The 27567-nt window shown below is 46.2% G+C and overlaps 1 protein-coding gene and 1 non-coding gene across 2 annotated transcripts in view; one reads left to right on the forward strand and one right to left on the reverse strand.

The window, feature by feature from the left end:
* The window catches only part of LOC148144448 (uncharacterized), a 677410-nt gene that overhangs the window by 247572 nt on the left and 402271 nt on the right, over positions 1-27567 (reverse strand). The window lies entirely within an intron of this gene.
* trnaw-cca (transfer RNA tryptophan (anticodon CCA)) lies at positions 25499-25570 on the forward strand. The gene has a single exon. It is a non-coding gene; the product is annotated as a tRNA-Trp (tRNA).

The following is a 27567-nucleotide window of genomic DNA, read 5'->3' on the forward strand; positions in this document are numbered from 1 at the left end:
ATTAGTCATAGAGGTACAGCGCGGAAACAGATCCTTCAGTCCAACTCGTCCACGCTGACCAGATATTCTAAATTAATCTAGTCCCATTTACCAGCACTTGGCCCACATCCCTCTAACCCTTTCTATTCATGTCCCCAAACAAATGTCTTTTAAACTCTACCAGCCTCCTCCACTTCCTCTGGCAGCTTGTTCCATACACGCACCACACTGCCCTTTAGGTTCCTTTTAAATCTTTCCCCTCTCACTCTAAACCTATGCCCTCTCGTTCAAACTGATAAATCACTTCTGATGGAGATGTCAACGTTTCGGGTAGAACCCTTCTTCAGTCCTGAGGGGTAATACCTGAAATGCAGACTTCTCCACCTCCTGGTCTGCCTGCCTTGTTGTGCCCAGCCTCCTGCTTTTCTATATTAGATGCCTGCATCTGCAGTTTTTTATTTTGTCTCTAACAAATGGTGGAGCAGATTCGATGGGTCAAAATATCCTAACTTCTGCTCCAATGGTCTTGTGGTCTTAGGTTTGGGCGGGCCCTGGGCTCAATGAGCAGCAGCGCCCACTGGAAGCAATATTCACAGAACCATAGAATCACGACAGTGTGGAAACAAGCCCTTCTGACCAACAAGTTCAGAGCGACCTTTGAAGAGTAATTCACCCAGATACATTCTCCTACCCTATCACTCTGCACTTACACCTAACTAATGCACCACACCTACACATTCCTGAACACTATGGGACTATTTCGCTTGGCCAATTCGCCCAAACATGCGCACGTTTGGACTTTGGGAAGACACTGCAACACGCAGAGGAAACCCACGCAGACACAGGGGGGAATTACATGCAAACTCCACACAGACAGTCACCCTGAGGATGGAATCAAATCTGGGTCCCTGGCGCTATGAGGCAGCAGTGCTAACCACTGAGCCACCACCCCGCCTTCCCCCTCTACTCCCCCAGTAGAAAACAAAAAACCCTACCAACTCTCCCACGACCCCCACTGTCAGAAAGGGCAGGAGGTTCAGTCCTGGGGGTGACCCTCAGCAGCGTTACCGGCAGAATCTGATTGTTAGGAGCATTGGTGCCTCCGCTGGTGCTTGTTCAAGCTGCAGGACATTGTGAACCTCTGCCTACACTCGGGGCAGGCAAACGGCCTCTCCCAGTGTGGACCCGCTGGTGCGTCAGTAGAGTGGAGGAGACAGCAAAGCCCTTCTCGCACTCGAGGCAGGTGAACGGCCTCTCCCCAGTGTGGACCCACCGGTGTGTCAGCAGGTGGGAGTCCTGGGTAAAGCCCTTCCCGCACACAGAGCAGCTAAAGGGCCTTTCCCCAGTGTGGACCCACTGGTGCTTCAGCAGGTCGGAAAGCGTGTACAGTACTTCCCGCAGACAGAGCAGGTGAATGGCCTCTGCCGGTGTGGACCCGCCAGTGGGCCAGCAGGTCAGAGGAATCGCTGAAGGCCTTCCCACATTTGGGGCAGGGGAAGGGTTTCTCACCGGTGTGGACCCGCCAGTGGGCCAGCAGACCAGAGGAATCGCTGAAGGCCTTCCCACATTTGGGGCAGGGGAAGGGTTTCTCACCGGTTCTGGACCCGCCGGTGAATCACGAGGTGGGAGGAGCGAGTGAACACCTTCCCACAATCGGGGCAGCTTCCAACCCATATAAGTACCACATGGGAACTGACAATTTTTAATGCCATTGGATTGCTTGGACAGAACATTGGCTGGTGAAATTGGCAATATAGATGTCTCGGACCATGTTCCAGTGTAATTAGATGGTAAAATCAAGAGTGGTGGAATGGATGCACAACACTGGTGCATGGACCCATTCCTGTTAAGGGATAGCAAATTTGTTGAGTACATCACAAGAGTTCAGAGCCTTCTGGGATATCAACTCGGGTACGGCCAGTAGTCCGGAAATACTGGAGGAGGCCACTAAGGCATATTTATGAGGCCTGATTATTTTTTATTCAACGACTAGAAGGACGCAGAGGAAGGAGCAACAACAGATGCTGGAGACCCGTCTGCAGATAGCTGAGGAAGTATATTATAATAGGCCGTCACTGGTCAAGCTGCAGATCTCCGGGCTGCTCCCAACTCATTGCACACACTGGGAAAAAAAATGTCTGCTTTGCTCAACAAAGATTGTTTGAATTTGGAGATAAGCCAGGTAGATATCTGACTAGAAAGAAAATGCTTCCCAATCTATTATGTCTGTTAGATAGAAGGTTGGCACAGTTACCCGTGAGTTAAAGAAGATTAATGTTAGATTTAGGGAATACTTTGCAGGGTTATATCGGTCGGAGGGAGATGAACACAGTGCAGCGAGAATGCAGGCCTTTTTTGAGATCCTGCACCTCCCTAGTATAAACGCGGAACAGGTTTCCTTTTGAATACGCCTTTGACGATACAGGATGTGCAGGATGCAATAAAGCATCTCCAAGGTGGCAAAGCACTGGGGTCAGATAGATTCCCAAGTGAATTCTATAAGGAATTCATAAATGTGTTGGTGGAGCCACCTCTGGGGATGTATAGCTATTCATATGCACAGGATTAGGGAGGCTAGTATCTCCCTCGTTTTAAAGAAGGGGAAAGAGCCCGAAGAACGTAAGACTACCATTTCACTGTTGAATGTAGATTGTAAAATTCTACCCAAGACCCTGAGGTTGGAAAAGGTGCTGTCCTGTATTGTGAAAGAAGATCAGATGGGTTTTGTTAAAGGCCGTAGCTCATCCAACAATATCAGGAGGGTACTGAACATGGTGCAGGTATGCCAGCAAAGGTTGATCCTGGGTTCAGTGGGCCCCTAGATGCAGAAAAGGCATTTGACCAGATAGAATGGCTGTACCTGTTTGTGGTCCTCAAGCGCTTTGGTCTGGGGGCAACCTTTGCGAGATGGGTGGTGGTGTTGTATAATGATCCTAAGGCAGCAGTCATCACAAATGGCACTAAGTCAGATAACTTTAATACTGGGAGAGGTGGTCGACAGGGGTGTCCTCTTTCACCGCTGCTATTTACCTTGGCAATTGAGCCATTAGCTGAGGCTATCAGGAGGAACCCTGAAATAGTGGCGCCAGGAGTGGGAATGGGGGAACATAAGATTGCCCCATATGCTGATGACGTCCTTTTGTTCTTGGCCAATCTGGAGGAGTCCGTTCCTCGATTGATTCAAACAATTAATTTATTTGGCAGTTTTTCGGGCTGCAGGATCAACTGTACAAAATCAGAAGCCATGCCGATGGTGGGTGGGGGGGGTGGGAGAATTAGTGGAGGTGCCTGATCTGAAGGATGGAATGCAGTTCCTGTTTAGATGGTCGTCAAAAGGGTTTTTGTATTTGGGAATTTATATTACCACTGCCTTCCACCAGCTGTATAAAGCTAACTATGTACAATTACTGGAGAGGATAAAGCAGGATTTGCAGCGATGGGACGGATTACCGTTATCATGGTTAGGCCGAATAGCTCTGATTAAAATGAATGTTCTTCCTCGCCTACTGTACCGCATGAGAATGCTCCTGTTGTTGCTACCCAGATGAGTATTACTGAGGCTCAATGGTTGGCTAGGTTCTTTTATTTGGTGTCGCAGCCGCCCCCTAATTAACTTAACCAAATTGAAGCTCTCACAGGGTGAAGAGATATCAAATAAGCGCTTTCTTAGCATATGTGGGTGACTGGGTACGGGGGGACTCGGGGTCGATTTTGCTTGACGTTGAAGCATTGCAGTCGAGATGTCCCCTAGTTAATCTATTATTCGTTGATAAGATGAAATCCGAGACTGAGCAGTGTAAGAGTACAATCATTCTAAATCCAGTGAAAGCCTGGAGGATAATGAGGCAAGACAAGGGCAATTGGCTGAAGACCTCACTGATTACCCCACTGGTGGCAGCCCAAGGATTTAAACCTGGGGCAATGGACTCCGGCTTTAAGTTATGGCAGAATAAGAGAATCTCCTGTAGGGAAGACTTATTCGAGGGTTAGGTCTTGATGTCATTTAGCCAGCTAAGTCAGAAATATGCATTGTCTAATAGGGACCTTTTCCGGTACTTTCAGCTAAGGGATTATATACAGAGGAAGACCACGCTCCTGGCTCAGCATTACAGGTCAAATGTGGAGTAAAGAGTACTCTGGTGTACAGGCGCTCTTTCAGTTAGTACGTTGTATCATTTACAGAAGGGACGTACCTTAGGGGATTAGATTAGATTAGATTACATTACAGTGTGGAAACAGGCCCTTCGGCCCAACAAGTCCACACCGACCCGCCGAAGCAAAACCCACCCATACCCCTACATTTACCCCTTACCTAACACTACGGGCAATTTAGCATGGCCAATTCACCTGACCCTGCACATCCTTTGGACTGTGGGAGGAAACCGGAGCACCCGGAGGAAACCCACGCAGACACGGCGGATGTGGAGGGACTCTCTAGGATGTGGAATCGGGAGCTAGGATAGGATATTTCATTAGAAGTATGGCAAGATATATGGGAAATGTAAGGAAAATTTCAATATGTAACAAAGCACAGGGCATGCAATTGAAGATTTTACACAGGGCTTATGTGGTGCCAGAGAGGCTAGCTAAGTTCAAGAGAGGAGCATCACCAGGGTGTCCCAAATGTAAAATTAGTACAGGCACTCACACACTGCTATTGGTCATGTTGTAAGATCCAGAGATACTGGAGTGCTATAGTAAGGGAGCTGAAGGACATTCTGGGGGATTGAAGTTAAAGTGAATCCGGTATTTCTTCTTCTGGGGTTGCTAAATTTGCCTTCTCTCAGAGAACACAGGAACAGACTGTGTAAGGAAGAACATTTTAATGAATTGGATGTTGGAAAACCCCCCAGGGCTTATGGGGTGGCATATGCTGATGATGGAGCATCTCCCCAAGATGACCTCACAAATATGGTGCACCACAAAATAGTAGTTTTACAAGACGTGGCGGCCCTTTCCAAATTATATTGATGCAGACTGATCAGCAGTATTAATTAGAGCCGTGGTATAACTGTGGGAATCAGTCTGGGCGCTCATGGGGCCCTGGGAGGGCAAGGCTGGGTGAAAGGAATACGGGTGCAATAACTGGTACTTCCATGGATTGGAGCCTTAATGGAGGTGTGGTGAGTGAAATAGAATAAAGTAATGTGATAGAATTCAAATTAACTTAAATTATGTTTAATTTTATTTGTTTTCAGTTTGATTGTAGCTTAGTTTAAGCTAAGTTTGTTCTAGTAGAATAAGAGGTAACTCATTATTAACAGTATCATAATATGACATTGTTGTACTGCTATTTTTCTGTATTTTGGTATTGTTCTTTTTTGTATATAGAGGTGTTGTGAGAGATTTGAAAAAGTTTCTAATAAAAATATTTTTAAAAAAATGTTCGCCTTCCCCCATAACTATTTTTGACATTCAAAAGTCAGATAAACTCAGATTTGAATATATTCAATATCTCCCTAACTACAGGAAGGCACACCCACTTTGAACTCAATTCCTCTTGCTAATATACCACTTGCCTTGCTGATTGCTTGCTGCACCTATGTGACAACTGGCATTGACTGGAGTTGAAAGCCTGAGCAGAAGGTGCTGAGGCACGTTTGTACATCCACACATCATTTCTGATGAAGGGCTTTTGCCCAAAACGTTGACTGTTCTGCACCTCGGATGCTGTCAGACCAGCTGTGCTTTTCCAGCGCCACAATTTTCGACTCTGATTTCCGGTATCTGCAGTCCTCACTTTCTCCACATCCCAATATATCACCATTTAAACAATGTACCTCCTTTCTGTTTTTATTTCATAGGAAAGGCTATAATTTCACACTGCGTTACTACATTTACCGTGTGTTTGCCAATTAAGACACATACCTGAACCAACTTTGCTGCAAGTCAAGAACTGAACACCAGAGTGAAAAAATAAAATGGAAAAGGGGGTGAGAACAGTGTGTTGTCCTCACAGATGTTGGACAGAGGAAAGAAGTTGCAGTCTGGGATGAAGTTCAATCTTTATTCATAGAGAGAGGAGCAGCAACACCTTCACAAGCGCATGGTCCAACTTCCGCATTCCGACAATAGTGAGGAGGCTCTGGCAGGAGGACCACACTCCTTCCGGTCCTTCAGGGTCGATCAGAAGAATATTGAGTGCCATTTCCGCTGACAGCAAAGAGCATGCGCAGTATTTTGCTGACACCAGCGTACATGCGCAATGCTTCCTGACATCGAGAAGCATGCGCAGTATGCCCAGTGGAGATGCTGGTCCAACTGCCAATCGGAGAGAAGAAAAGGCTGGAGCCCACTTCTTTTGTTTTCCTGGAGCTCAACAGTTTATTCCTTTTGCATTTTGTCTGGCTGCTCAACTTTTGAATGTCTTTTCCCCAGGGTAGAGGGAATCCAAAACTGGAGGGGCATAGGTTTAGGTTGAGAGGGGAAAGGTTTAAATGAGACAGAACTGGTAACATTTTCATGCAGAGCGTCGTATATGTATGGAATGAGCTGCCAGAGACAGTGGTCGAGTCTGGAACATTTAAAAGGCATCTGAACGGGTATATGAATAGGAAGGGTTGAGAGAGATATGGGCCAAATGGTGGCAAATGGATCACCAGATTAATTTAGAATATGTGGTTGGCATGCACCGAAAGGTTTGTTTCCCTGCTCTGCAACTGTATGACTCTCTTTCTACTTAATCTGAACCAACTTCACAAGACGAGTAATTGGCCATTCCATCCGCACAGCCGGCCCTCAACTGTGGCCTAATTGCACAGATTTCAATGCAAGTTTCAGAAAAATGTCTGCAGCGTTTTTTAAAAATAATTGAATTTGCTTTCAAACTTTACTGATGTTTTTGTAAATATCATTTTAGCAGTTCTCAATGTTAAAGATCAGCCTTTCTCACACCACACCCTCCCATTTCCCAGGTAGAGTGATCACCAACCGCTCTCTCTCTCTATCCTTAGAAGGGCTGATACAGTGATCAAAGAGCGCTCGAGGCACAAGAAAGGATCAGGGTGGGGGTGCGGGTAGAGAAATTGATCAGGAAACAGAGGCTAGGGGGAAGAGAGAGAGAGAAATGGATACGGGGACAGAGCATTGGAATTAGAGAAACCCTGGGGGTGCACAGGGTGGGGGGCAGAGCGATTGTCAGAGAGAGAGAGAATGGGGTTGCAGAGTGTGGGGAGAGAGAATGGACGTGTTTCAGTGGGTGGGGAGAGAATGGAAGGGGCAGAGGGTGGAGGAGAAAGAGAGCTACAATGAATGTTCGGAGAGAGTCGGGGGAGAGAGAGGGAATAGATGGAGAGCAGAGGGTGGGGGAAGAGAGAGAATGGAGGGGGCAGAGAGTGGGAGGAGAGACAATGAGTGTAGGGAGAGGGACTGGTTGGAGGAAGGCAGAGGGTGGACGAGAGACTGGACTGGTCAGGGGGCACAGCGTATGGCGATAGAATGGACGGAGGTGCAGTGGGTGGCATGTGTGTGAGAGGGGTGAAGCTAGGGATAGCGAGAGAGAATAGACAGGGGGCGCTGTGGGCATGATTGGGTCTTGATTGAATGGGGAGTTGGTGAATGCGTCCCACCCACTCCCAGCATCCCCTTCTTTGCACATGTGCAGTGCAGATTATTGTGAATGACGAGAATCTGGAGCGTGAGCGCAATTCCCCTCAGATCCTGGCATCAGCAAATCACTGCCTTTCTGTTTTAAAAACTAAATAAAGATGTGGGCAATATACTGGGAATGGCAAGAAGTGACTAAGAAACTGAACGGAGAGTCAGCGCTTTCCGGTGAGGGGAGCTGGGCAAAAACAGGAGGATGGAAGGATGAATTCGAGTTGGAATCCATTGAAAGGTGGAGGAAATGGGAGACAGAGATTTCGGGTAGGAGATAAGGAAGGCTGTTCGGTACAAACTAGAATTATCTTATTCTATTTCCTGCCCTGCACTGACAGCAATGATCTGTTTTCTCAAGGTATCAGCAGAGGAGGATTTGCTATGCAGGCGTGCACAAGAAATTTACTCAGGGCCTGAATATCAGCAGCGTTTAAATCCAGGAGGGGAAGTTATTTCAAACATCAACGTGACTTGAGAAGCCCCGCGATTCCACGCAGCCTGCGTGGGAGTGTTCCAGGGTTCTGACTGTGCAGAGAACTTTAACTCTGTAGCGAAATGTGGACGAATGTTTTCGCTGAAGACGAGCCCTTCTTTTGATCGTTGAAGCTGCTGAGACGCAATGACCCCTGTACCGTGTAAACTCTGTGGAAGCAAATTCAATTTCCCAAACGGGTTGGAGTGTCACCAGGACTGGCATGAAGCCAATCGATTCCTTCAATCCTGGAATGAAGTTAATCGATTCCTTCAATCCAAGACTGTGGGCGGCGTGGCAGCAGCTCAGTGGTTAGCACCGCTGCCTCACAGTGCCAGGGATTTGAGTTCGATCCCACCCTCAGGGTGTTTGTCTGTGTGGAGTTTGCACTTTCCTACCACCCCACGTCCCCCCCCCACCCCCACCCCCCAATCTCTGGGTGCTCTGGTTTCCTCCCAAGATGCGCAGCTTAGAGTGGATTGGGTGTTCGAAATTCAGGGATTCGCTGTGGAGGTTATTGAGTGGGATGCTCTAAGGGGGGGGGGTCAGTGTGGATTGTTGGGCCAAAGGGCCTGTTTTCACAGTGTAGGGGGTTTGATGATTCCCCCACCGTGTCTGCAGCCTGGCTTCCAGCTGCATCTCTCTGAGGCGAAGGTCCTCCAGCATGTGTGTTCCCTAGTTTCCAGCACCCAGAACCTCTCAACGTCCGCAAATCGAAAGACAAATCCCACCCTGCCCTCTCCGATGTGTGCTATGTAACTGCTTATTCAGTTTTAGTGGCCCAGCAGAGGCTAGTATCCAAGTTCGGAACACATGAGGATGGCATCAACCAGGACCTTGGATTCATGTCACATGACAGGTAACCCCACTTCACTGTCACGCGCTCTCACAACCACACAAAGCACACACTCTCACATTCACACAGATCCCTCCCTCAGACACACACACAAATACACCCTCTCACAGGCTGATACTCTATCACTCACACACTTTATCAAGCACGCACACACTCACCCATACTCTCATGCATGCGCACTTACATATAAGGCTTTAGTGTGATTTTATATTTGCAAATACATTGTGCGCTTTTTGAGCCAAATACAATCTACAGGCAGTTAATCCATGTGAGATTTTATAAATTCCTACTTTGGAAATAGAACCAGTCTCACTCAAGATTGGGATACAGACCTTCAGTTGTCTCGAATGTGTCTTCAAACAAGTTCTGGGATTTACATATTAATGAACCAAAACCTGCAACCCATTCTAAAAGATGAAAGACTTCACAACAATCTAAATTTGGTCTATATCATTTCTGTTGCATGAAACTGCAATCTTTTGTTATAAATTCTCCTACGATCCTGTTCCACAAACACCTGATGAAGGAGCAGTGTTCCGAAAGTTAGTGCTTCCAAATAAACATGTTGGACTTTCACCTGGTGTTGTATGATTTTTAACTTTGTTTCTTGTGAATACATCCCACACCTCCAGGTGCTGCCAGTAAACCTTACAATGTCGATGAAACGATGCAATACCTGCAGGGATGAAAAATTTACAATTTCTAATGATATTAGCTACTCATTCACTGCTCCTTCTGATACACGATATTGGAAACTTAGTGCAAGAGGTTGAAAGAAATGAGCAGTTTTAAAACAAAAACCTATTGGATCTCATAGCTTTCATTGACAGTCTGAGACTGGGGTTAAGTTCAAGTAACCTTTCTTGCCACCCAACTTTGTTACAGCTTCAGATCTCCCCAGCAAAAAAAGTGCATGAAAAGAAGCGTTTTTTTAAACAGCTCAAAGCTCACACACTCCTCCCAACTCCACTTCCTTTACTGTTGGTCAGGACCGAGTTGTCCCTTTATAATTGGATCCTTGGTACAGCCTTAAGCTGAAGGAAGTATTGCCTCAGTCAGCAATTTCAACCCACACACTGTATCCATTTAAGTTACTCCCACTCATTTGACATGGGGGGGAGGGGGCAGTCAATGGTCAACCATGCTGCTGTGGGTCTGGAGTCAGGTGGACGCCAGACCGATAAAGGATGCAGTTGAGATGACTGAGTGAATCCTTTCCCACAATGGCAGTTTCCTTTCCTAAATGGGACACGAGTGAATTAGATGGCACTTTCTACCCCCAAAAATGGTTTCATTATTAGATTCAGAACTCCAAATTTCTGAACGAATTCCAATCCCACTATCTGCCTCGGCTGGATTCAAACCCCGGGAATCCCCGGAACTGGGTTGATAGTCAGTCAATAATGGCGCTCGGTCGTCGCTCCTTCAATCCCCCTGCAATGGCACGTGAACTCAATAGACAATAGGTGCAGGAGTAGGCCATTCTGCCCTTCGAGCCTGCACCACCATTCATTATGATCATGGCTGATCATCCTCAATCAGTATCCGGTTCCTGCCTTATCTCCATAACCCTTGATTCCACTATCTTTGAGAGCAATATCCAACTCTTTCTTAAACGAACACAGAGTCTGGGCCTCCACTGCCTTCTGGGGCAGAGCATTCCACACAGCCACCACTCTCTGGGTGAAGAAGTTTCTCCTCATCTCTGTCCTAAATGGCCTACCCCTTATTTTTAAGCTGTGTCCTCTGGTTCGGGACTCACCCATCAGCGGAAACATATTTCCTGCCTCCAGAGTGTCCAATCCTTTAATAATCTTATACGTCTCAATCAGATCCCCTCTCAGTCTTCTAAACTCAAGGGTATACAAGCCCAGTCACTCCAATCTTTCAGCATAAGATAGTCCCTCTATTCAAAGAATTGACCTCGTGAACCTACGCTGCACTCCCTCAGTAGCCAGAATGTTTTTCCTCAAATTTGGAGACCAGAACTGCACACAATATTTCAGGCCAGCATGCTATTAGCTTTCTTCACTACCTGCTGTACCTGCATGCTTACCTTCATTGACTGGTGTACAAGAACACCCAGATCTCTTTGTACTGCCCCTTTACCTAACTTGACTCCATTTAGGTAGTAATCTGCCTTCCTGTTCTTGCCACCAATGTGGATAACCATACATTTATCCACATTAAACTGCATCTGCCATGCATCTGTCCACTCACCTAACCTGTCCCGGTCACCCTGTAATCTCCTAACATCCTCCTCACATTTCACCCTGCCACCCAGCTCTGTATCATCAGCAAATTTGCTAATATTACTATTAATACCATCTTCTATATCATTAATATATATTGTAAAAAGCTGGGGACCCAGCACTGATCCCTGCGGTACCCCACTGGTCTCCACCTGCCATTCCAGAAGGGCGCCATTGATCACTACTCTTGTTTCCTGTCAGCCAACCAATTTTCAATCCAAGTCAGTACTTTGCCCCCAGTACCATGCGCCCTTAGTTTGCTCACTAACGTCCTATGTGGGATCTTATTAAAGGCTTTCTTAAAGTCCAGGTACACTACATCCACTGGATCTCCCTTGCCCATCTTCAGAGTTACATCCTCAAAAGATTCCAGAACTCGCTGGTGGCTCCGCAGGTGGGAGGAGCGGGTGAAGCCCTTTCCACACTGAAAGCAGATGAACGCCCTCTCCATGATATGGACCCTTTGGTAGATTACAGTGTAGATGTCTGAGTGAACCCCTTCCCGCACACAGAGCATGTGAACGGCCCCTCTCTGGTGTGGATCGGCTGGTGCCTCCACAAGTTGCCCATATGACTGAAGCTCTTCTCGCACTTAAGGCAGCTAAACGGCGCTTCTCCGATGTGGACCTGCTGGTGGGTCTGCAGGGTGTAGGAATCGACAAATCCCTTCCTGCACTCAGAGCAGGTGAACGGCCTCTCCCCCAGGTGAACCCACTGGCGTTTCGGGAGCTGGGATGCATCGATGAATCGCTGCCCACACAGAGAGCAGGAGAACGGCCTCTCCCTGCTGTGAACCTGCTGGTGTGTCTACAGGTGGGACGACTGAATGAATCCTTTCCCACAATGGTGGCAGATGAATAGCCGCTCCCTGATGTGAACACGCTGGTGTGTCTGCAGGCTGCACAGCCAACTGAATCCCTTCCCGCAAACTAAGCAGGAGAACGGCGTCTCCCCAGTGAGAACGCATCTGTGGGTGTCTAGCCCCAATGGGGAAGGGAACCCTATCCCACAGTCCCCACATTTCCATGATTTCCCCATGAGGGGAGCATTCTTTGTGTCGCGCTCACACATTCTCTCACACAGACAAAAGCAAACATTTCTTCTCGAATTGAATGGCTGCTGATATTCAAGCCCCATTGATTCAAGTGGCTCTGTCAGATGATGACGTTTCATTTGTTTTCAGATTTCTTTCTGCATGTCTTCCTGCAAAAAGAATCACAAATTGAGTGATCACTGTCAGTACTGTTAAATGAACATAACATCGGTGGCAATTCCTGTAGATTGCTAGATGAGTGCTGACCATCTATTATGCAGGACGCAGAAAACCCTAATGCAACAAGATAGCCTTCAGTGTGTATGGAGGAAAACTTAATTTAGATCGCAATAACCTGGAACAAGCTGTCGACAAAGGTGTTGGAAATGGAGCTGAATCAAGAATATGATAATGAAATGTCAAGGCTGTTTGGGAAAAGAAAGCCAGCGAAGTTACTGAATGACTTCCTGCTGTCCTAGTAAATTAAAAAAAGACAAGAAATATAGAACGTAACTCCATTACTGCATTAGAAGGTGAAAAATCATAGCCACAAAGTTTTTATAACAGCCAACAATATCAGATATATACCATATGAAGCAACATATGTCTTCCTCTGAAATCAATGTGCCAATCCCTTAAATACTGCTCAGTTCCATGAGAAACTACCCTTATAATTCTGAACATGAGGAAAGAAGGAAACCTTTTCCAGGGTGCAAACTCTATACGTGCCAAACTGAGGGAATACACAAGGAAAATACCTTTGAGAGGGACAGAGAGCATCTGAGCAATCCATGGAGTCACTCCAGTTGCTACAAGTGAACAGTCTCCACCCCCACCCCACACACGCAACCCCCCCCCCACGCCTGTCTCTCTCTCTCCCCCTCCCAGGTTGAGGAATGGAAAGGGGGAGACATTGCTTTGCTCCCAGATGTTGCCCTGAGGGAGAGAGTTTCACTCTGAAATTGACAGGGCTACCTCCACGTTGAGACGTCCACAATGGGGTGGGGACGCATTGCCACTGCGCTGCCCTGCAGCTGAGGCACATGGGGAGGGGAGGACACTTTGCAAACTCCTTTCAATCTCCTCCACGTCAATGCGGTTTGAGTTCAAGCAAAGCATTGGGTTTAATTTTAGCTTTACACTCTCAGAATCCAACACTCTGTGAATCCAACACTTTACTCCCCACTCCATTCCATGGAAATACCGATTTGAGAGACTCCAGAGTTGGAGTTGATACCATACCTGCTGTAAGGGGTTTGGTAGAAGCTGTTGATTTTAATGAACCATTTCAATTTAACTTCATCCTTGCCATTCAAATACTAATTTTACACAGAGGGTGGTTGATGTGTGGAATGAACCTCCTCAGGAAGCGGTGGATGCGGGTACAATAAAAAGACATTTGTTTTAGTACATGAATAGGAAAGGTTTGGAGGGATACAGGCCAACAGCAGACAGGAGAGACTGATTTAGTTTGGGATTATGGTTGGCATGGACTGGTTGGACCAAAGGTCCATGATCATGCTGTATGACTCGATGGTAAGTTCATAGTTCCTTGAAAGGGGAGTCGCACATAGACAGCATAGTGAAGAAGGTGTTTGATATGCTTGCCTTTATTGGTCAGTGCACTGAGTGCAGGAGTTGGGAGGTCATGTTGCGACTGTAGAAGACATTGGTTAGGCCACGTTTGGAGTATTGCATGCAATTCTGGTACCAGTGATCCCACCCTGACACACCATAAACCAGAGATAGTGACTGAAATTGACTCTGATACAAAATCAAATCATTAGATCGCTGCAGTGCAGAAAGAGGCCATTTGGCCCATTGAATGCATTGTGTACAGGCGTTGGGAGGTCATGTTGTAGCTGTACAGGACATTGGTTCGGCCACTTTTCGATTCTTGCATTCGATTCTGGTCTCCCTACTGTAGGATAGGAACGATGTTGTGAAACTTGAAAGTGTGCAGAAAAGATTGATAAGGATGTCGCCATGGTTGGAAAGTTTTTGGGAAAAGGAGAGCCTGAATAGGATGGGGCTGCTTCCCTGGAGTGTCGGAGGCTGAGGGGTGATCTTATGGACATTTATAAAATCATGAGGGGCATGGATAGGGTGAATAGGCTAGAGGAAGTGGTGGAGGCTGGTACAATTACAACATTTAAAAGGCATCTGGATGGGTGTGTGAATAGGAAAGGTTTGGAGGGATATGGGCCAAATGCTGGCAAATGGGACACTAGATTTATATAGGACATCTTGTCAGCATGGATGTGTTGCATCAAAAAGTCTATTTCCGTGCTGCATATCTCTATGTCTATTTGATAACAGATGCTTTATTTCTGTTGATGTAAATATTGTTAGGGAGAGAGAATTCCTCAAGTAGGGGATGATAAGAATCCTGGGAGACCCCTAATTCTGATTTACTATCTAATGAACACACTTTAAGCGCCAAATGTGCATTTATGTCTCATTTTGTTTCATTTTTCTTGTTTTATTCCCTGCTCCGATGACTCTCTCAGTCTGGATGGTTGTCAGGCTGAGAACATTGTGGATTGGGCCTTGATCGACTGAATGTTTTATTGCTCTGGAAGGTGTAAAAGGGGCTCAAAGTTTCAGCAGAAAGCCAGCTGAGCTGAGAACAAACAACATCTTACTCTGTGGGAACAGGGAGAAGAGTACAGAGAAATCAGGACCTGAAATCCGAGCTGACACCAGAGTACCATGTTATTAGTGCTTTGATTAGCAGTGCCAACCCTCTACCTTTACCTCGCTTCCTATTCAACTTGAATGCCACGTACCCCCTCAATATTCAGATCCAATCCTTGTCATCCTGAAGCCACGTCCATGTAAGGAGTCTCAGATCATAATTATTCTCTTCAATGTGTGCAGTCAATTCATTCAGTTTTGTTACATTGCAGCACACATTCAGCCATACAGTCTTCAGTTTCAATTCTTGTGTTCTGTAGAATCCAGTTTTGATTGATTAGATTCGATTCCCTGCAGTGTGGAAACAGGCCCTTCGGCCCAACAAGTCCACACCGACACCCTGAAGAGTAACCCACCCAGACCCATTTCTTTCTGATTAATGAACCTAACACTAGGGAAAATTTAGCATGGTCATTTGACCTGGCCTGCACATCTTTGGACTGGGACATTTACTTTCCGTGTCCCTTTCTATCATTCTCTGATGTTCATTTCCACATCACCACATTGCTCACCTGCCTTGATACGGATTGGCCATGAAAAATGCATGTTCATACATTTACAGTAACAGAAGCAAGAGTAGGTCATTTGGTCCATCGAACTACTCCACCATTCATTAAGATCATGGCTTATCTATCCATCGTCTCAGCTCCTCATACCTGCATTATCCTGACTATCCTAAATTCACCTACCATACAAAGTCCCATCGAACTATGTCTTGAATATGGCTGCTTCTACTGCTTCTTTGGGCAGAGAATTCCAATAGTTCACCACTCTCCGGGAAAAGCAGTTCCTTCTCCTCTGTCTTAAACCCACTCCCCCTAATCTTGTGACCTAGTCTCACTCACCAGCAGAAACAACTAGATAGGGTGGGTCTGCGTGGCATGCTCGTCGGATGGGTCAGTGTGGACTTGATGGGATGAATGGCCTGCTTCCACGCTGTAGTGATTCTATGATTTACCGCAGTTGTGTTTGCCATGGACCGCAGCACCAGAACTTCCCACCTTCTGCAAATCGAAAGACAAGTCCCACCCTGCCCTCTTGTACGTAGGTTATCAAACTGCTTAATAATTTCCAGTGAATCCAGCCCACGCCTCCCGCTGCTGCCAGTAGCCTTTACAAAGCTGATGAGACAATGCTATACCTGCAGTACTGAAAATCATAAGGCTTCTAACGATACCAGTTACTGATTCACCACTCCCACTGATGGACAGCATTGGAAATACAATGTTGGAGGCTGAAAGGAATGAGCAGTTTAAAACAAAAACTCACCTAAGCCTTCATTAGGCTCCTTGCTCAGCACACTTTACTTAAATCACTTCAACTCCACATTGCAACAAATTCCCACTTTCCACCAATATCCTGAATGTCCTCACTCACTCAGTTGCTGTCTCACAAATGAAAGATTTCATTGTAGCTTCTGCTCCCAGTAAGGACAAAACATCTTTGAAAGCTGCTTTGAAAGTCCAGTCTTCACAATGACACTTCTGCTTTCCTTCAGTCCAAATTGACCGTGCTGAACAGATATCCCAAATTAACATGGTGCTCATTTGTCAGCACATAACCCATATCCCTCTCAATTCTCCCTATTACCAGATGCCTTTTAACATGCTTTAATTAACCAGCCTCCACCACTTCCTCTGGCAGCTCATTCCATACACACAACACCCTCTGTGTGAGAAAGGTGCCTGTAAAGTTCCTTTTAAATATTTCCCCTCTTACATCACACCTATGCCCTCTAGTTTTGGACTCCCCAATCTGGGGGAAAGATTTTGGCTGTTCACCCTATCCATGCTCCTTATAAACTTCTATAAAGTCATCCCTCAGCCCCCAATGATCCAAAGTAAACAGCTCCGGCCTATTCAGCCTCTCCATATAGATCAAACCCTCCAACTCTTGCAAGAGCCTTGTAAATCTTTTCCAAATCCTTGCAAAGGTTCGTAACACTTTTCCTGTAGCAGAGAAACCAGAACCGAACACAGTATTCCAAAAGTGGCCTAATCAATGTCCTGTACAGCCGCAACATGACCTCCCAACATCTGTATTGAAATGCACTGACCTATAAAAGTAAATATACCAAAAACCTTCTTTGCTATCCTGCCTACCTGCGACTCCACTATGAACCAACAATCCAAGGTATGTTTATTCAACAACACTCCCCATTAAATGTGTAGATCCTGCCCTGATCTGCCTTTCCAAAATCCATATTTCAAAATGGGGTCGAGAAACGTATAAGCCGTGATTGAATGGTGGAGCAGATCTGATGGGCTAAATGGCTTAATTTCTGCACCAATGTCATATGGTCTCTTGCTGTCCTGGACACAGTGAGAGAATTGGAAGCAGGAATACGTCATTTGTCTTTCCAGCTGGCACCAGTATTGAACAGTTCATAACTGGATATAAATATACCTGCATCTAGATGGAAAGGCTGGGTCTTTTTTCACTGGAGCATCAGAGGTTGAGAGGTGACCGTAGAGAGGATTATAAAATCATGAGAGGTATAGATGAGGTGAACGGCAGGTATTCTTTCTCTGGTGTGGGTGTTTCAAGATTAGGGAGCAAATTTTGAAGGTGAAGAAAGAAATATTTTAAAAAGAAATGAGGGGCACCTTTTTTGAAAAAGATAAAGAGTAGTTCGTGTGAGGAATCAATGTCCAGAGGAGTTGCTGGATGCAGGTACAGTTACAATGTTTAAAAGACATTTGGATAAGTACATGAATAAGAAAGGTTCGGAGGGGTATAGGCCAATTAGTGGCAGATGGGACCACTTTAGTTTCAGAACGCCGCCAGAATGGACTCGTTGGACTGAATGGTCTGTTTCTGTGCTGTATGACTCTGTAACTGTTCTGTACTGGTCTTAAAACCATTTTCTTGCCTTCTCCCACAACTTCTTTGTTCTTCAAAGTCACATGAACTCAGTCTTGAATACATTCAATAACCGACCTAACTGCAGGAAGACATCCCCACTTCTGAACTCAATTCCTCTTGCTGATATACCACTTGCTTTGCTCATTGCTTGCTGCACTTTCTGACAATTGGCAATGACTGGTGTAGAAGGACAGTAAGGCCCCTTTGTCTATCCACACATCATTCCTGATGAAGGGCTCGTGCCCGAAACGTCGACTCTCCTCCTCCTCAGTTGCTGCCTGACCGACTGTGGTTTTCCAGCGCCACAATATTCAACTCTGAACTCCAGCATCTCACTTTCGCCACATCTCAACATATCACCATTTAAACAATGCACCTCCTTTCTGCTATTTTTTCACACTACAAAGGCTATAACTTCACATTGTGATATTGCATTTTCCATGTGTTTGCAAGTTGACACACAGACCTGGATCAACTTTTCCAGAGTCTGGCCCCTCCCTCGGTTCACTCTTGAACCCCAGAATGAAAAAGTGGTGAGAGAAACACTGTTGTACTCACAAATGTTAGACAGAGGAAGGAAGTTACAGTCTGGGGTGAAGTTTAACCTTATGCAGAGAGAAGAGAACAGCAGCAGCTTCACAGTTCATGGTCCAACCTCTGCATTTCCACAATGACCAGCTCTGATTGGCAGGAGGACCAGACTCCTTCCGGTCCTCCAAGGTTCTCCATTGCTCCATGGAAAGGAGATCGCTCGCCGTTTCTGTGGACACCCAAGAGTATGCGCAGTGCTTGCTGACACCATGGAGCATGGTCAGTGTGCAGGAATTTGTTACAAATTTTAAAGTTAAAAATCACAAAGCACCTGGTGATAGTCCAACAGACTTATTTGGAGGCACTAGCTTTCGGAGCCCTGCTCCTTCATCAGCTGATTGTAGAGTATAACATCGTAAGACACAGAATTTATGATCTTACGATCTTATATTCCACAACCACCTGATGAAGTAGCAGCGCTCCGAAAGCTAGTGCTTCCAAACAAGCCGATTGGACTGTAACCTGGAGTTGTGTGATTTTTAACTTCGTACACCTTAGTCCAACACGGGCACCTCCCGATCATGACAAATATTAAGCGTCCAAATGCTGGAAAATTAGGATTTTATTTCTTTTGCATTTTGTCTGGTTGCTCAACGTTTCTGTCTTTTCCCTAGGTAAGAGGTATTCCAAAACTAGAGGGTAAAGGTTTAGGGCGTGGGGGAAAGATTTTAAACGATCTAAAAGACTAGGAATAGAACATTCACCCCTTACTGGGCGAAAGTGAGGACTGCAGATGCTGGAGATTAGGGTCGAGAGTGTGGTGCTGGAAAAGCACAGCAGGTCAGGGAGCATCCGAGGAGCAGTAGACTCGACGTTTTGGGCAAAACCCTTCGTCAGGAAATAGCCATGGGGAACTGCAGGGCTGTAGCCGAAACGAGTGAGTCTCAGTGGGATGCTGTTGGGAAGGTCGGTGTGAATTGCCTGTAGAGATGATATGGTTCCACTGCCTTAGCCACGCGTATTTTGAGAAATGTGGGAGGAGTGGATTCCAGTTCGTGGGACACTGACACGAGTCCTGGAGAAGGTGGCATTTGTGCTCTTTCTTCACATTCTGCCCCCTGTCCATTTTCTCCCCATCCACTGCCCCCTGCCTATTCTCTCTCCTCATACTGCACCCTCTATTCTCTCCCCCAAACCTCTGAACCCCAGTCTGTTCCCCTGTCCATTTTCCTCCCTTCTCCGCCACCACCAGCGACCCCTTCACCCACCCCCCCACCCCCACAATCGTCCTTTCTCGTGCCTCAGCCCTCTTTGATCGCTGTATGAAGTCTTTCTCAGGGAAGAGAGAGAATGGATGGTGATGACTTTATCTGGGAAACACGGCATGTGAGAAATAGCTGATTTTTAAAATTGAGAATAACTAAAACCAAATATTCAGAAACTTCGTTACAGTCGGGAAGAATGTTATTTTTTTTTCAAAAAAAAGCTACACAAATCTTTCTGAAACTTGCATTGATGTATGTGCAGTTAGGCCACAACAAAGGACAGGCTGTAAGGAGTGAATGAGTGAATAAAAGACAAGTCCAACCTTGCCCTCGAGGAGAAAGTGAAAAATGCAGATGCTGGCGATCAGAGTCGAGAGTGTGGTGTTGGAAAAGCACAGCAGGTCCGGCAGCATCCAAGGAGCAGGAGAATCGACGTTTCGTGCATAAGCACTTGGCACTCGGCCATCGCTCCTTCAACCCCCCTGTGATGGCGCGTGAACTCACTGGTGCCTCCGCAGGTGGGAGGAGCAGGTGAATCCCTTCCGGCACTTACAGCAGTGAACGGCCTCTCTCCAGGTGGACCCGCTGGTGGGTCAGCAGTGCAGCTGACTGAGTGAAACCCCTCCCGCACATGGGGCACGTGAATGGCTTCTCTCCCTTGTAGACTCACTCATGCGTCTGCAGATGGCAGGTCCGACTGAAGCCCTTCCGACACACTGAGCAGGTGAATGGCCTCACCCGCTGTGAATGCGTCTGTGGGTTTCCAGCAAGGATGGGAAAGGGAATCCATTCCCACAGACCCCACATTTCCAACGTTTCCCCTTTGGAGGGAGCTTTCCTTGTGTTGCTCTGGGATTGAAATTACAAACAGAACGGGTACATAGTCTTTCTCACCTTGAGGCGTGAGACTTTGATTCCTCCAAGTTGAGTAAATGGTTTGAAGCACTTTTCACAGTCAGCGCACTGAATCTCCCTCACTCGATGTCTCAGTATTCTTCCTGCCACAGGACTGTCCAAAATCTCTCAAACAAACAAAAGCAAACATGCCTTCTTGATTGAAATGGCTGCTGATATTCAAGTCCCAATGAATCAAGTGGCTCTGTCAGAAGTTGATGTATTATTTGTTTTCAGATTTCTTTCTGCACGTCTTCTTGCAAAGAAAAATCACAAAACAAGTGATCACTGTCAGTACAGTTAATGAACATAACATAGGTGGCAATTCCTGTAGATTGCGAGATGTCTGCTAATCACATATTATCCAGGCCACAGAAACCTGAAAACCCTCATGCAGCCAGATCGGCTTAGCTGTGCATGGAGGAAAACTTCATTTCAGTGACAATAACATGGAACAAACTGCCTACAAAGATGCTGGAAATGGAGCTGAATCAAGGATATGAAAATGAAATGTTAAGGCTGCTTGAGAAAAGGAAGGCAGTAAAATTGCTGAATGACTTCCTGCTGACCTATTAAATAAAAAATTATGACAAAAAAAGGACGTAACTCCATTACTACATGAGAAGGTGAATAATAATTACAAAGAAACTTTTACAACAGTCAACAATATCAGATATACACCACATAGAACAAAGAAAGTTTACAGCCCAAGAACAGGCCCTTCAAGCTTGAGCCGATCCAAATGTATTGTCTAAATCTGTCGGTCAATCCCTCTACTCCCCACCCACTCATGCATTTACCCAGACGCATTTTAAATGAATCTACCGTGCCTGCCTCTGCTCCGTCTGCTGGCAACGCGTTCCAAACGCCCACCACCCTCTGTGTGAAGTCAAGCACGCATTCTCTTTGAATAAGTGCTGCCCTTGCCGCGTTCATAAACTGCTTTTTGAGAGTATTGACTGGCCGTTTGCGCACAAGGCAGTGTAAGAAACAATGGCTCGTCTGGGATTTGAACCCGGGATCTCTCGCATGCCCACGCACCAGAAGGGCCGAAGCGCGAATCATACCCCTAGACCAACGAGCAATAGGCCCAGGGCGTCCTCCATTTTTTGAGCAATGTGCCAATCCCTTAAATGCTGCTCAGTTCCTTGAGAATCTCACCTTTTCGTTGTGAACATGAGGAAAGGAGCAATCCTTTTCTAGGGTGCAAACTGTATACGTGCCAAACTGAGGGAATACACAAGGAAAATAGCTTTAAGAGAGATAGAAAGTATTTGAGCACCTTTGGAGTGTCTGCTCCCTCCCTGGATTCACTCCAGTTGCTACAAGTGAACAGTGTTTCACCCACACCTACCTCCCCTTCCCCGTCGCTGCTGGAGGATGGTATATGGAAAGGGGGAGACATTGCTTTACTCCCAGATGTTGCCCAGAGGGAGGGAGTTTCACTCTGAAACTGACAGGGCTGCATCCGCATTGTGACGTCAACAATGGAGGGCGGGCCGGACAGCTGTCCTGCAGTTAAGGCACGTGTGGAGGGGAGGGCACTTTGCAAATCCCACTCTCCTCCAAGTCTATGCAGTTTGAGTTCAAGCAAAGCAAGGGGTTTAAATATACTATAGAAAACCTCCTTTGTGCCGTGGGAAATCTCCGGCCGCGGGAAATGCAGTGTTACAGATTTAAAGTAACAGAAGCAGGAGTAGACCATTTGGTCTAGCCTGCTCCGTCATTCATTAAGATCACAGCTCCACCAACCTGGATTATCCCGACTACCCTTAATTCCCCTACCATGCAAAAACCGATCCAACTGCGTCTTCAATAAACTTCATGAAGCTGTCTCAACTGCTCTCTTGGGCAGAGAATCCCATGGAGTCTCACAGAGTGACACAGATGTACAACACGGAAACAGACCCTTCGGTCCAGCTCATCCATGCAGCCCAGATATCCTAACCTGATCTAGTCCCATTTGCCAGCACTTGGCCCAAATCCCCAAAAAACCTTCCTACCCTCCAACCTCCAACCCTGGCAACATCCCTGTAAATCTTTTCTGCACCTTTTCTAGTTTCACAACATCTTTCCGATAGGAAGCAGACCAAAATTACATGCAATATTCCAAACGTGGCCTGACCAATGTTCTGTACAGTGGCAACATGAGCTCCCAACATCTATCCTCGATGCTCTGACCAACAAAGGAAAGCACACCAAACGCCTTCTTTACTATCCAATCTGCCTGCGTCTCTACTTTTAAGGAACTATCAACCTGAACTCCAAGGTCTCTTTGTTCAGCAACACTTCCAAGGAACTTACCATTAAGTGTAAAAGTCATGCTCTGATTTGATTTTCCAAAATGCAGCACCTCATATTTATCTACATTAACCTCCAACTGCCATTCCTCAGCCCATTGGCCCATCTGATCAATGTCCCGTTGTGATCTGAGGTAACCTTCTTTACTGTCCACTACACCTCCAATTTTGGTGTCATCTACAAACTTGCTAACTATACCTCCTCCATTTACATACAAATCATTTATATAAATGACAAAAAGTAGCGGACCCAGCATCAATCCTTGTGACACACCATTGGTCACAGGCCTTCAGTCTGAAAAGCAACCCTCCGCCTTCTAGCCAGTTCTGTAGCCAAATGGCTAGTTGTCCCTGCATGCCGTGAGATTAAACCTTGCTCACCAGTCTCCCATGAGGAACCTTGATGATCGCCTTCCTGAAATCCATATAGATCACGTCCATCGCTCTGCCCTCATCAATCCACTTTGTTACTTCTTCAAAAAACCCAATCATGTTCATAAGACATGATTTCCCAGGCATAAAGCCATGCTGACTATCCTTCATCAATTCTTGCCTTTCCAAATACATGTAAATCCTGTCTCTTAGGATTCTCTCCAAAACCTTGCCCATCACGGATGTCAGGTTCACTGGTCTATAGTTCCCTGGCTTTTCCTTACCACCTTTCTTAAATAGTGGCACCACATTAGCCACTCTCTAGCCTTCCGGCACCTCACCTGTGACTATTGATGATACAAATATCTCAGTAAGAGGCCCAGCAATCACTTCCCCAGTTTCCCACAGAGTTCTAGGGTACTCCTGATCAGGTCCTTGGGATTTATCCACTTTTATGCATATCAAGAAATCCAGCAATTTCTCATCTGTAATATGGGCATTTTTTCAACATGTCACCATCTACTTTCTCACATTCTATATCTTCCATGCCCTTCTCCATCGTAAACACTGATGCACAATATCCGTTCAGTATCTCGCCCCCCCCCCCCGCCCCCCATCTCCTGCAGCTCCACACAAAGGCCGCCTTGCAGATCTTTGAGGGGCCCTATTCTCTCCCTTGTTATCCTTTTGTCCTTAATGTATTTATAAAAACCCTTTGGGTTATCCATGACTCCATTTGCCAAAGCTATCTCATGTCCCCTTTTTTGCCCTCATGATTTCCCTCTTAAGTATGCTCGTACTGCCTTTATACTCTAAGGATTCACTCGATCTCTCTGCCGATACCTGATATATACATCCTTCTTTATCTTAACCAAAATCTCATTTTCTCCAGTCATCCAGCATTCCCCAACCGACCAGCCTTTCCTTTCACCCGAACAGGAATATACTCTATGTCAGACAGTCACCTGATGAAGGAGCGTCGCTCCGAAAGCTAGTGTGCTTCCAAGTAAACCTGTTGGACTATAACCTGGTGTGGTGTGATTTTTTAACTTTGTACTCCCCAGTCCAATACCGGCACCTCCGAATCAGGAATATACTGTGTCTGGACTCTTGTTATCTTATATTTGAAGGCTTCCCATTTTCCAGCAGTCCTTTAACCTGCGAACATCTGCCCCCAATCAGCTTTTGAAAGATCTTGCCTAATACCTGAGTCTTCCTCCAATTTAGAACTTCAACTTTTAGATCTGATATATTATTTTCAATCACTGTTCTAAAGTTAATAGAATTATGGTTGCTGGCCCTTAGGTTTTGCACCCTCGCCAGTATGTACATCCACATTGTGAATTTGAAAATGTCCTTGTACACACTTAACAAATTCCTCTATTTGGCAGATAGGTAAATGGGCAGTAGTTATACCTTGGGTCCACTCTTCCTTCATTCCCACCAAGCCTAACCCCATTCCCACCCCAATAGTCCAACGGCACTTTCCCCTGCAACTGCCGAATGTGTGACACCAGCCCATTTACCTGCTCCCTCCTCTCTATCCAAGGGTCCAAACTTACCTTCCAGATGAAGCAGCACTTTACCTGCACTTCCCACAACCCCCCAGTCGACTGCAGTTGTTGCTCATAATGTGGTCTCATCTACATTGGGGAAAACGCAGCATAAGCTGGGCGACTGCTGCACAGAACATCTACGTTCTACCTGCAAAAAAGACCCTGAGCTTCCAGTTGCCTGCCAATTCCACACCTCACCCTGTTCCCTGGCCAACATCTCTGTCTCAGGTTTGCTGTAGTGTTCCAGCGAAGCTCAGCACCAGCAGAACGAAGAGCACCGAATATTACACTTGGGGAGCATACATCCCTCTGATCCCAATATCGAATTCAATAATTCTCGGGCCTGAAATCCATAGTATCCTCGTCCCTTCCACACACACCAAGCCTTGTTATCACATAGTCTGTCATTACACACTACCTATTCTTAGCCACGAACAGTCTCCATTCACCTTCCCACGCAGATCGTTATCAACTCCCTTTCCTGTCCACAGTTCTTCCCTCGCTTTGGGCTCTGTCCTGATCTATCATTTACTGCATCCGCCTTCCTCCCACAATATCTTCTGCATATAAACCAACGTTTTCCCAATCACCATCAGTTCTGTGGAAGGGTCTCCGGCAACTCCTGTTTTTTGTTTCAGATATACAGCATCCACAGTTCTTTAACCTTTTGTATTGAGGTAGAGTTGGAAATTACTTCGAGAGACAGAAGGAGAGGGGGCAGAGACAAAACACACATGAACTGTTGATCTCCGTTGTTTCTCATAACGTAAAATCATTGCAGTGCGATCACTTCCCTTAAGCATGAAGAGAGGTCGCCGGTAATCCGTGAGTTTGTGGCGCAACGGTAGCGCGTCTGACTCCAGATCAGAAGGTTGCGTGTTCGAATCACGTCAGGCTCACTGACGTCAACTTCCTCCATTTCAAATCAAGAAAGGAGTACTTCACTCCGGATATCTGTTGAGCCAAATCTTCTTTGCGGAAATTTTCGATCACACGTGAAGCTTTGCTGTCTGTTTGATTTGTGAACACTGTGTCAGGGAGGTGGTGTGCCCATTGTTTGGGTCAATGCTCAGCTCCCCCAGTTCATCACCGCATTTAAACACAGCCGTCTCCCTCTGGGCAGCCGCTTCGTTTAGTTGGTTACAGCGAGGTGTGAATTAACATAATACCGATATTTTTACAACATAATCCAGAGACTCCCAGCTTTATGTTTCAATCTATCAGTAGAGTGATAGCGAGTTCAGATAGAAATGTTTCCCACCAACAGCAAATCCTTTCCTCTCACTGGACACAGTTAAAATTATCTTTATTCAACAGAAGGAGCGGAAACTACAGTCTGACGGCCTCTCTCCACATTAACGGTGAGCCTGAATTTTATAAACGGTGTCAGTAAAATCCAGTGGCGGACACGGATTTGGTTCAATCGATTTTTTTGCCAAGCGAAATTCACCGAGAGGATGCTGCTGTGTGAAACAGCGTGGGGAATTACTGCAGGGCCTCCTGCGCATGGAGCACACCGCAACTGATGTGTTTCACCTTCACCAGTTTATTCCTATCTCGGAGAAGAGAGGTTTGATGATTCGGATCATAGCAGCCAGACAGAGAACAGGAGAAGAGCACTCAGCCCTTCACAAGCTTGTCACCACAGCTGGGTCATCGTGGCCCGTGTATCAGTATGGGATAGTAATCTGCATCTACTGACTGGAAGCACAGCAAATTGGAGTGCTGGTGGGACTGTCACACAGGAGAAAACGGCTTCGACCTATCAACTGGAGTGGCTCCCAATGCGCAACTCCGCTCACCTCAACTGAATAACTGTAAACAAACTACTCAGTGATTCAAAGGAATACTCGGTTTTGAATCTGCATTGTGTCATGTACCTTCGAGAATGATGTAAAGACACCTTCATTGCTGTGATGGAGTATCCTGGTGGGCAGAATATACCCGTTGTCAAATTTCCTACGTTCTGTTGGTCCAACTCCGATTTCACTCAGAATCACGAAATGTGTGACAGCGCAGACTGAGGCTACGCAGCCCACCTTAGCTCTGCTGGTTCAACACAATATGTAAATAAGTGTCTCATTCTGTCGCCTTCTCCCTGTAAATCTGCACATTGTTATATTGAACATGCCCCACCGAACTCCCGTTTGTGTCCATTGAATCTACCTCTTTGTCACTGTCAGACAGCGACTTACTGACCCCACTCCCTGTGCGAAAACGTTCTTCCTAATGTCACTTTTACTTATTTTCCTGATGACTTTAAATCTCTGCCAAATCGTTCTCCATCTTTTCAGGCCTGGGAGCATTTTCACTGCATTATTTCCTCTGTCTAAAACCCTCATGACGTGGAAACTTCAATCAGACCAGCTTTCAGCCCTCTGTTCTCCAAAGAGAGCTGCCCCAAATTTTCCAATCTCCCTTCATTGCTGACATTCCTCAGGACGGTACCATTCACGTTAACCTGTTCAGCGCTGTCTGCAATCACTTCACTTCCCCGCTTCCTGAAGTATCACCCTCAGAATTGAGTGTAATACAGGTGGAGGATTCATTCAGACTCGGATTGCGCGGGCGAAAAATCTGCAATACTTGTTCTCACTTTGATCAAGTGTTTCCCTTCGCCGTGTTCACTGCAATGGCAGCTCTGCGCCGTCCCTAATTCAGGCAGTCCGATCTTATTTAATAAAGCGGCTTTTTGAGAAAATTCATCGGCCATTTTTGCATATGCTCGAAGACCCAAAGCTAGAATCTTACCCCAGACTAACGAGCCACCAGCCATGGGTGCAGCCACCTCCGGAAGCAGGTGAGACCTGCTCAGTACGAAATACATTGTGCATTGCTCCCAGAATTGCAAGTAGGGAAGTGTTTCAAGAACATCTGCTTCTCAATCTGTCTCCCT

This window comes from Chiloscyllium plagiosum, unplaced genomic scaffold (assembly GCF_037043375.1).
Source record: "Chiloscyllium plagiosum isolate Xiang-an unplaced genomic scaffold, Cpla_swu_hap1 HiC_scaffold_27, whole genome shotgun sequence".
Classification (NCBI taxonomy): domain Eukaryota; kingdom Metazoa; phylum Chordata; class Chondrichthyes; order Orectolobiformes; family Hemiscylliidae; genus Chiloscyllium; species Chiloscyllium plagiosum.